The sequence below is a fragment of the Bemisia tabaci genome, chromosome 7, assembly GCF_918797505.1.
Source record: "Bemisia tabaci chromosome 7, PGI_BMITA_v3".
In the NCBI taxonomy this organism is placed as follows: Eukaryota; Metazoa; Arthropoda; class Insecta; order Hemiptera; family Aleyrodidae; genus Bemisia; species Bemisia tabaci.
Genome location: NC_092799.1, coordinates 13,163,783 through 13,171,835, shown reverse-complemented (window position 1 = coordinate 13,171,835; position 8,053 = coordinate 13,163,783). Strand labels below are relative to the sequence as shown.

At 40.6% G+C, this 8,053-nt stretch overlaps 1 protein-coding gene and 1 non-coding gene across 3 annotated transcripts in view; one reads left to right on the top strand and one right to left on the bottom strand.

Annotated features, from left to right (window-relative positions):
• Positions 1 to 829: 829 nt before the first annotated feature.
• Positions 830 to 911, bottom strand: TRNAS-CGA (transfer RNA serine (anticodon CGA)). Its single transcript has one exon. It is a non-coding gene; the product is annotated as a tRNA-Ser (tRNA).
• A 958-nt stretch (positions 912 to 1,869) lies between these two features.
• The window catches only part of LOC109035334 (echinoderm microtubule-associated protein-like 2), a 152,413-nt gene continuing 146,229 nt past the window's right edge, over positions 1,870 to 8,053 (top strand). Inside the window, exon 1 of one of the 2 annotated variants that reach the window (XM_072302747.1) lies at positions 1,870 to 2,184. The gene's annotated coding sequence lies outside the window, so the exon portion shown is untranslated. The remainder of the gene's footprint in view (positions 2,185 to 8,053) is intronic. The other variant, XM_072302749.1, reaches the window with a different exon arrangement.

Here is an 8,053-nt window from a genome sequence, read left to right as displayed (position 1 = left end):
TTTTTCGAATACAGTGTTGCCGTTCTGTTATATAATTCGGTCTTTGGTCCCCCCCCCCCGCCAAAATCTCGAAAGCATAGGTTCCATTGCCGCTGCAAAAATCAGGTCATTCTTTTCGGAAAAGAGAAGCAGAGGAGACAATTCTGCGGCAAAAGATAGAAGATGCAGTACATAAAATCATGAAAGTTAAAAATTTTGTCTTGGAGGGAGGAGGGGAGGAAGCAACAACAATTTGTGCGTCTGCTCTTTACATTTTGCAGGGACTCAGGGAGCGTATGTACCTCTGAAAATTTGGAAAAGCTCTGCGGAAAAGAGCTGTAGAATGCAATAAAAATCTTTACATTCCAATTTGGGTTATTTTTTCCTCTCTTTCTCTTCACAAATATCTGACTTAAATGAACACCACCACTCATTCCGTGCATCATTGCATGATTCTGGTGGTATAGTCCATAGGATGATTGGTGGGAGGAGGGGGGGGGGGGGGCACGCGAAGAGGGCATACGCTCCCCCCTCCCCCGTTCGACCTAAAAGAAGAAGGAAAAACGAGATGAAAGAATGAAAGAAGGAAGGAAGAAGGATACTTATATTTGGTAATTACTTATGAAAAAATTGACGCGGGCTGCATGATAAATCTCTAAATTGTTGACAATTTTCCCGAACCCCCCCCCCCCCCCCCCTCCGCCATCCTTGTTTGAAATGCCTGGATCTGCCTATGGTGTAATCCAGATTAGGGTAGGGGGAAAAAATAATGTAAAATAAAAATTGTAGGATCCTCCTAATATTTTGAATTTGTCACACATTAAATTTTACGAAGAAAAATTAAAAATTACGCTGCGGACAGGATTCGAACCTGTGCGGGATGAACCCATTGGATTTCGAGTCCAACTCCTTAACCACTCGGACACCGCAGCATGTCCGGAAGGAGCGCGAAATTTTGATATTTAAGCCGTAGGTTTTAAAAAATTGCTCCTTAAATATTACAATTTCTTTTATATACCAAGAAAGTCAGTGGTAACAAGGAGAATTTCCAATTTGACCGAAATTTTGTAATTGACAATAAGAATAAACAGATTGAAAGCCATCATTTTTGAACATATCGGAAAGTGCTGCTGTCTAGTGGCGAAAGGATGAAGCTCTATTTTGAGGTTGGACTAGTGCTGCCATCTGTTTGGAATGCCGCAAGTGAATTTTACGCTGTTGCCGCTGTAAGTAAACAAGCGTTAGTTTGTTTTTTTCCGCTGGTAAGCCCAAAGACATAAAGACGGAGCACTAAACGCAAAAAATGAAGCTTCTAGAGCTTCTTTTCAATCACCTCTACTATTGGCTAGAGGATTGGCGGCGAAATCGGGACAAGTTTGAATTCAAATGTAGGGCGGGAACTAATAAATAAAATTGCGGAAACAATGTATTTTAGGTTGATTTTTGCCCAAATTCAGGTACACACTCATATTTTTTTAACTTTAGGTTAGTTTCAGTCCGTCGTCGACCGATTAATTTCATTTGGGAGTAACGTTGATCTAGAACTGTAACGGCCTGTTTGAACCTGCAGAACCACCATGAGCAGAAGAAAAACTAACTTTATCTGAGATTACTGCCTGTTACCGAGCAAAAGTAGGTGTATTATATTAGGACGCAGACCGAACTTTCTTAGTATATTCGTTTTAGGAATTTAAAATACGTTTCAAAGAAGAAATGTGCAAAAATCAAGAGGACAAGTTCAAATCAAATTTCCGTTTGCCGCCATGGATTCCCGCGCTCATTTACACACTCACACAAGCGCGCAGCGCCGAACCTAGCTTCACTTTTCCCCCGTGCTTTTAGATACGAGCGCTCCGTCTTTATGTCTTTGGGTAAGCCTCGCGTTTGCTTCGGACGGGTTCTCGAAACGCTCTCCACATCACCTGTGGAACCGAGAAAATTATAATTTCTCGTACTCACCTCTGTATCGCGTCGCTGTCGTGAATCGTGGCCCACTCAACAAGTGGCAGTTGTAGCAGTGCGCGGTGTGCAATCTTCATCGGCGATAGTGAAACTGAAGTTTTGTTTTGACGTTTTTTCGCGTGTGTTTCGCTCAATTTTTGTGCTCCCGGATTGTTTGTTACTTACTGGATCTTTGTCTCAGCATCCAGCACCGTAAAGTTATCTCTCTCTCCCCTGTATCCTGCTTGTATTCTGTCTATTTACGTAAGTTATCTAATGATAATTCTGTAAATTGTTATCAACAGCCTAATTCTGTATCTCAAGTTACGACTTTTTTTTAATCGTCAGAGTAGTATTGTTTATACCGTAGCACGGGCACAGGTATTGACATGAATGAGGTATCGAAGTCCAAAGTTGCAGAATCAGGCTGCCTGCCTGTCCATTACCTCTCTACGATTAACTCATCTAGCCATTTCATGATTTGTTGATAAGTCAAAATTTTCTCACTTTGCTCCGAGAGTTTACCATGCTCAACAGACATCGGAGAAACGTCAAAACAAGCCTAACCCTCATTTTATGACCGATGTTAGAACAGTCTGCGTGTTCAGGGTGGAATTTTTGAATGTACCAATGAAATATCGAGCGACGTCGGCATCAGATCAGCCTACCCTTTGTAACCCTTCGCCGAAGATGGGGCTAGATTATGTCACACTGCCTCCGTCTGGGTCTTGACACTAATATTTACTGCTGGTGAACAGCATAAAGAGAGATAGAATTTTAATTGATAAATTTAGCGAAGCATGTATAAATGAAAAGAGAACATCTTAATTGAATACTGTGTTTGAGTCATGATGATTGACTAGAGATGCAGGAGCACATGTTTAACCTAGTAAAATAACTGAAGTGCTCATTATTGGATACCACGCAAAGTTGAAATTGACGGAGAACTTTGAAATTCGGTAACAGGTGCATTTGTGAAGGATCTCATTCCCAATTAAGTACCTTATTCCAATTAAATTTATGATCAATCTCATGTGTCAAATTTTAATCACGGTGAATTTGGATGAGGGAATTTTTTAGCCTTACACACCTATGACTAAAGTGCAAAACCACCCATCTCCGTTGTGGTGGTTTAAAATCTCTGCTCCTTCTTACTTCATTTTCTGAAGTGAGAGAAGATACTCGTATAGCATAAAATTTTCATGGAATATTTTGCCAAGAAAGAAGAAAAATTAAGAAAGTTTTCAAGAAAATTTGTTGACTAGGTTTCCAATGAAAAAATAATGTGTGACAGTAAGTCTGCAACGTCGCAAACCGAGATACATAGTTTCGTTCTATGGCCATTGATAGGTTGGGCATAATTTTTTATATTTTTACAAATTCGCCCGGAAAGGCGTGCCGCGATACTGAGATGAAAATCGATGAAACCGCTGAAAAAATTGTGCAGTGTTTGAATGTTCACGGAAATTTGCTTAAAAATGTTTTATAAAACTCAGAGTGGACCTAAGCGCGCAACTATTCGAACTCCGGAGTAGTCATGCGGTATCACACGCAAATGAAGGAAAATCTTAGCTTTTCGGGGGCCTCAATGATTGTAAGTAGGACTCATGCTCGCATCGTTAAATGCGGAAATCAAGCGCGCAACTATTCGAACTCCGGAGTAAGCTTATGGTATCACGCGCAAATGAAGGAAAATCTTGGGTTTTCGCCTGTCTGCCTGACGTGTGTGAATGCCGGGATATTCTCGTGAAAAATGGCACAGGTGCTCTTAATGTGCTCAGTTTACAGTTATTGTTACATTTTTCTCCTCATAATCCAAACATGCTGATGACATAGTAGAGCGGCATTTTCTATTTAAGCACGTGTATTTATGAGTATCAGCAGGTAAAAGTATCCTGTTAATAACAGGTTTCATCCCTGTGGAATCAACCCCAAATGTATGTCGACCCTGCAACTGCAAAAACGCGTATCTCCGTCTGCAACGCTGCAGACTTCCCGGTATAATTTCAAATGGAAAAACATTCAACGTCATCTCTTTAAGCAGGGTTGCCACAGTCAGGGAAAACCGGGAAACGTCAGGAAATTTTAAAAAGTCAGGGGAAAATTGTTATGTCACCTTTATTTGCTTTCTAGAATGGGTCTGACTTTTCGAACAAGAATTTGTGCCGAAAAACCATTTCTAAATATGTTTCATCAACCATGTGGCACATCTTCAGTTGTCAGGAAATTTCACCAAAATTTGTTTGGGAATTTCACCAAAATTTGTTAGGAAATTTCATTTTCTAGATCAGATGGCAACCCTGTTTAGGACTTCCCACATTTTTCCTCCCTGCGTGAAAAATAGGTACTCCGTTTAAATTTAAATTTCAAGGAACTATGTTTGCTTGTTCTTTTTTGATAAAATAAAATGTGGGCAGAGATTTTGAATTACGGCAAACGCGCTAAGCTTTTTTGCAAGAGAAGTATTTTCAGTTTCACCATCGATATCGGTCGCAATATGGATCGCATATAGCAGGAGGGAACCAAAGCGATGATATCTAGTGTCTTCAAAATCTTGCAATTTCTTACAGTCACGGAAATAAAATTCTCAGAGCATTACACTTTAAAACTAACCATTTTTGGTACGAAAAAAACCATCATGCGCATTTTTCAGGTGAAAATGAAAATACACGATTGCGATAAAATTGCGTTGGTCCCTTTTGTGCTAAATGCGATTCATATTGTTTGGCAAAAGTCCGAAAAAGGATTCTGAAGGTTAGCAAAACGTCTGTAATTTTCTTTATCAGAATCTCGCAGACACAGTGAATGGATTGCATTTAGCAAAAAGGAACCAAGAGTATTCCAATGTGGCTAGGATTGAACAACTTAAATAATTTGCAAAAAAATTACAGAAATTATGAAAATAATTACATTTACAAAGGTGATTTTCGTCTTGAAATCATAATTTATGGGGAGTAAAGATAAAACTTTTTTAGATCGATCTGTTTCTATTTGCAAGGTGAGAAAAGTTGCACAATCTTAGCGAGATTGGAATGCTTTCGGTTCGTTTTTGCAAAATGCAATCCAAATCGGACGTATTTCTAATCAAACGGAATTATGTGCATTATGACGTGAGCCCTGGTATACGCGTATTCTTATGGGTCTCAGGGCTCATGTCTTAATGCACATAGTTCCGTTTGATAGAAATACGTCCAATTATCCGCCCCCTCCCGTCAAAGCAGTGGCGTGGCGTGCTTTGCGATATATAGATTGATCGGTCATTTAAACCTATGGAAAAATATCGATTAACAGGGTGCTCGCAGCGAACACCTTAATAATCGATTATTTACCACAGCTTCAAATGGGAAAATATCGATAGATCGCAAAGCACGCCACTCCACTGCGTCAAAGTTGTCATTATGTTATTGAACTTTTCGTGAACTTCGGGGCAAGGTACGATCGGTCGAAGCTCGCGCGGGAAAAAATGATTTCGCGACCCGTATCCTTGGTACGCGGGAACGAGTTTTTCAAGAAACCAGGAGTCAAGAGCGGGCAGCTTTAATAGTCAATCGCCGCGTTGCTAATTCTCGCGTGTCTTGTCTATTCTGAATAGGTCAGCATCGTGAGCAATTCGGAGATTCCGAAACTCGGCAACGTCGAGCGACTGATCGCTGATCGCGGCTGGAATGCGACCGGCGATTCGGTCAGGGAACGGCCAATAGGTATCGAGAGCGGGTCGGACGATTCACGTATTTGAGCTTGTTAATGTTAACCCTCTTAAAAGCTTTGTAACTTGCGCGTTTCTGTCGAAAATTTTTAAATTATAGCCTCCATGGACCACGAGACAAGGTAACGGTTTTTTAAAATCATTTAAAATTACCTATTCACCTCAATATTGCGGCACATAATAGTACGCAAATTTTCCGGTGGCTACTGAAGAACACAAACAAGAGAGAAACCAAACACGCAATTTGGCCTGGAACGGCGCGACTTAGAGAGAAATGATGGCGAGGCCTTGAGATGAAAAGAAGAAGCCCTCGGTGCGGCGATCAGCATGTAACACATATTAGCGTCTACAAGACTACACGAATACTTCACGCATTGCATCAAACACAGAGCGGCCATTGCGATCAGCGTGAAACGCATAGCGCCTACAAGACTGCGTGAATACTTCACGCATTGCGCCAAACTCAGTGCGTTCAGCAGCGGTCGGTCGGCGTGAAACTCATAGCGCCTACAAGACTGTCTGAATACTTCACGCATTGCGCCAAACTCGGTGCGGTCTGCGTGGCGCGGCAGTGGAAGTTAAAATCATTAATCCACATTTATGTTTGTTCTTTCATAATTTGTTCGTTCATTTCTCATGACAGGAAAGCGAAAGCCTTGTCCACACAGAGATAGGTTTACAAAACTTAACTTTCGCGCCAAGTTCCGTGAACTTTTGCTCGTATTGTTGACAGGGCCTTCCCGAAAAATTTGTTCAACACGAGTCAACGCGTCTAATGCACCCCTCCTCCGCTGGCACGTTCATTTGATGGTTTTTATTGATGTTTCAAAACGAATGAGAAGGGGGCGGCAAGTAGATAAATCCGGCCCTGTTAGAATGAGGAGGGGGACTCCTTTGCCGTGCTAAGTAGAAACGCCGTATGGGCCATCAAACGTTGCCAAATCTCCTTTGATTAAATACGAATTTTCATGGAGTTCTGTGAATATTTTTAGTCAAATTTTTCAGAGAATTTTATTTGCAATTTAATCCAAACCATCTGAATAATCCAAGAAAAAACATAGCTATCTCTCATCATTTATCGAAGAAAATTGGCAACGTCTAAAGGCTTTTAAGTTGTTTCTCCTTAGCTTGGCAGTAATGAAGAGTGAAGCACTCTGTTCATCAAAAGCAGGAGGCATTTTGGAAGAGCAACTGTCCTCAGAACGCGTCATAAAAGTAAAACCTCGCATCCATTGCGCCGTGTGAGCTCCCGTTCACTGCAACGGACGAGTTATTTCAGCAATTTTTCTCGCTGAAAACTCAGATGCACGCCTACAAGTTTCGGAAGGCGTATATCATCCGCGGCTCGACTGAAATATCCTAATTCACCAGATTTCAGCCAATTAAACAGATTTATATCGCGGGTGAAAGTGTAGCGTGAAATTTGAAACAGTCCCTCGCGCCGCATTGCGTGTTCAGTGATGTAAGGTCCAAGAGTCAACGTCTGCTCAGCATATTCAGAATTCTTGCGCGGATCAGCTCAACTTGACTTTTTAACGCTTTAACTGCACGAATTCGAGGTGCATCTTCAAATGACCCGTTTTAAGCAATAAGGGGCCAGGTCACTTCAGCCATTGCCAAATTTCACCGGACGGTTTACTCTCTTACCGGAGAACAGTATAGTGTAGATTTTTTTGAAAATTTAAGGGATTTCCTCTGTGCCGTGAAGCGAATTTTCTGAAATTTTCAATTGAATCTGTATAATCGTTCTCTTTCATTAAAACAAATTGTTCGATGAAATTTGGCAATTCCTGATGTGACTTAGTGCTTTTCTCCGTAGCGCGGTGCAAATGACGCACTAAAGAAGCAGCGTCTTCTATAGCATGACAAGGTCCTTAAGAAAGCTGTCGATTCATTTGAAAGTGCGTACGTTTTTTCTCTCTTATCATGCTTTTTTATTTTTATTGACAACGGTCCAAAAAAACGGCCTCCAAAAATCATAAAATCGAATCGGTAGTGGCACGGAAGATCATAATGTGAAAAGGAATTTTTACCGTCTGTCGTAAATTAAACCAGAAATTTTCTCAAGTCTTTCACTTTTTTTAGCGATAGTGTTTTTTTTTATTCTTATAGCACTCACATGCTTTTTAAGTGGCAAAAAAAAATGCGTACTTGATGTGAATTAGAAGTTCTGATTTGATCTAAAATCCGTAGTTGATGAATCTTATCAAAGTAGAGGAAACCGTTGAAACCGCACTGGAAAAAAAAAAAACACATTGTATCCAGAGTCTAGACTCTTAAAGACATCGACAAGAAGAAGTTCTCTTGATTCAATCAGAATCTAGCTTAAATCAAGAACCAAGCCTCTTAATTTTAGCGGATTTCGTTTTGATTCAAGCAAAAATCCGATTGAATCAAAAGTATTTTTTCTTGTCAATGTTTTCAAGA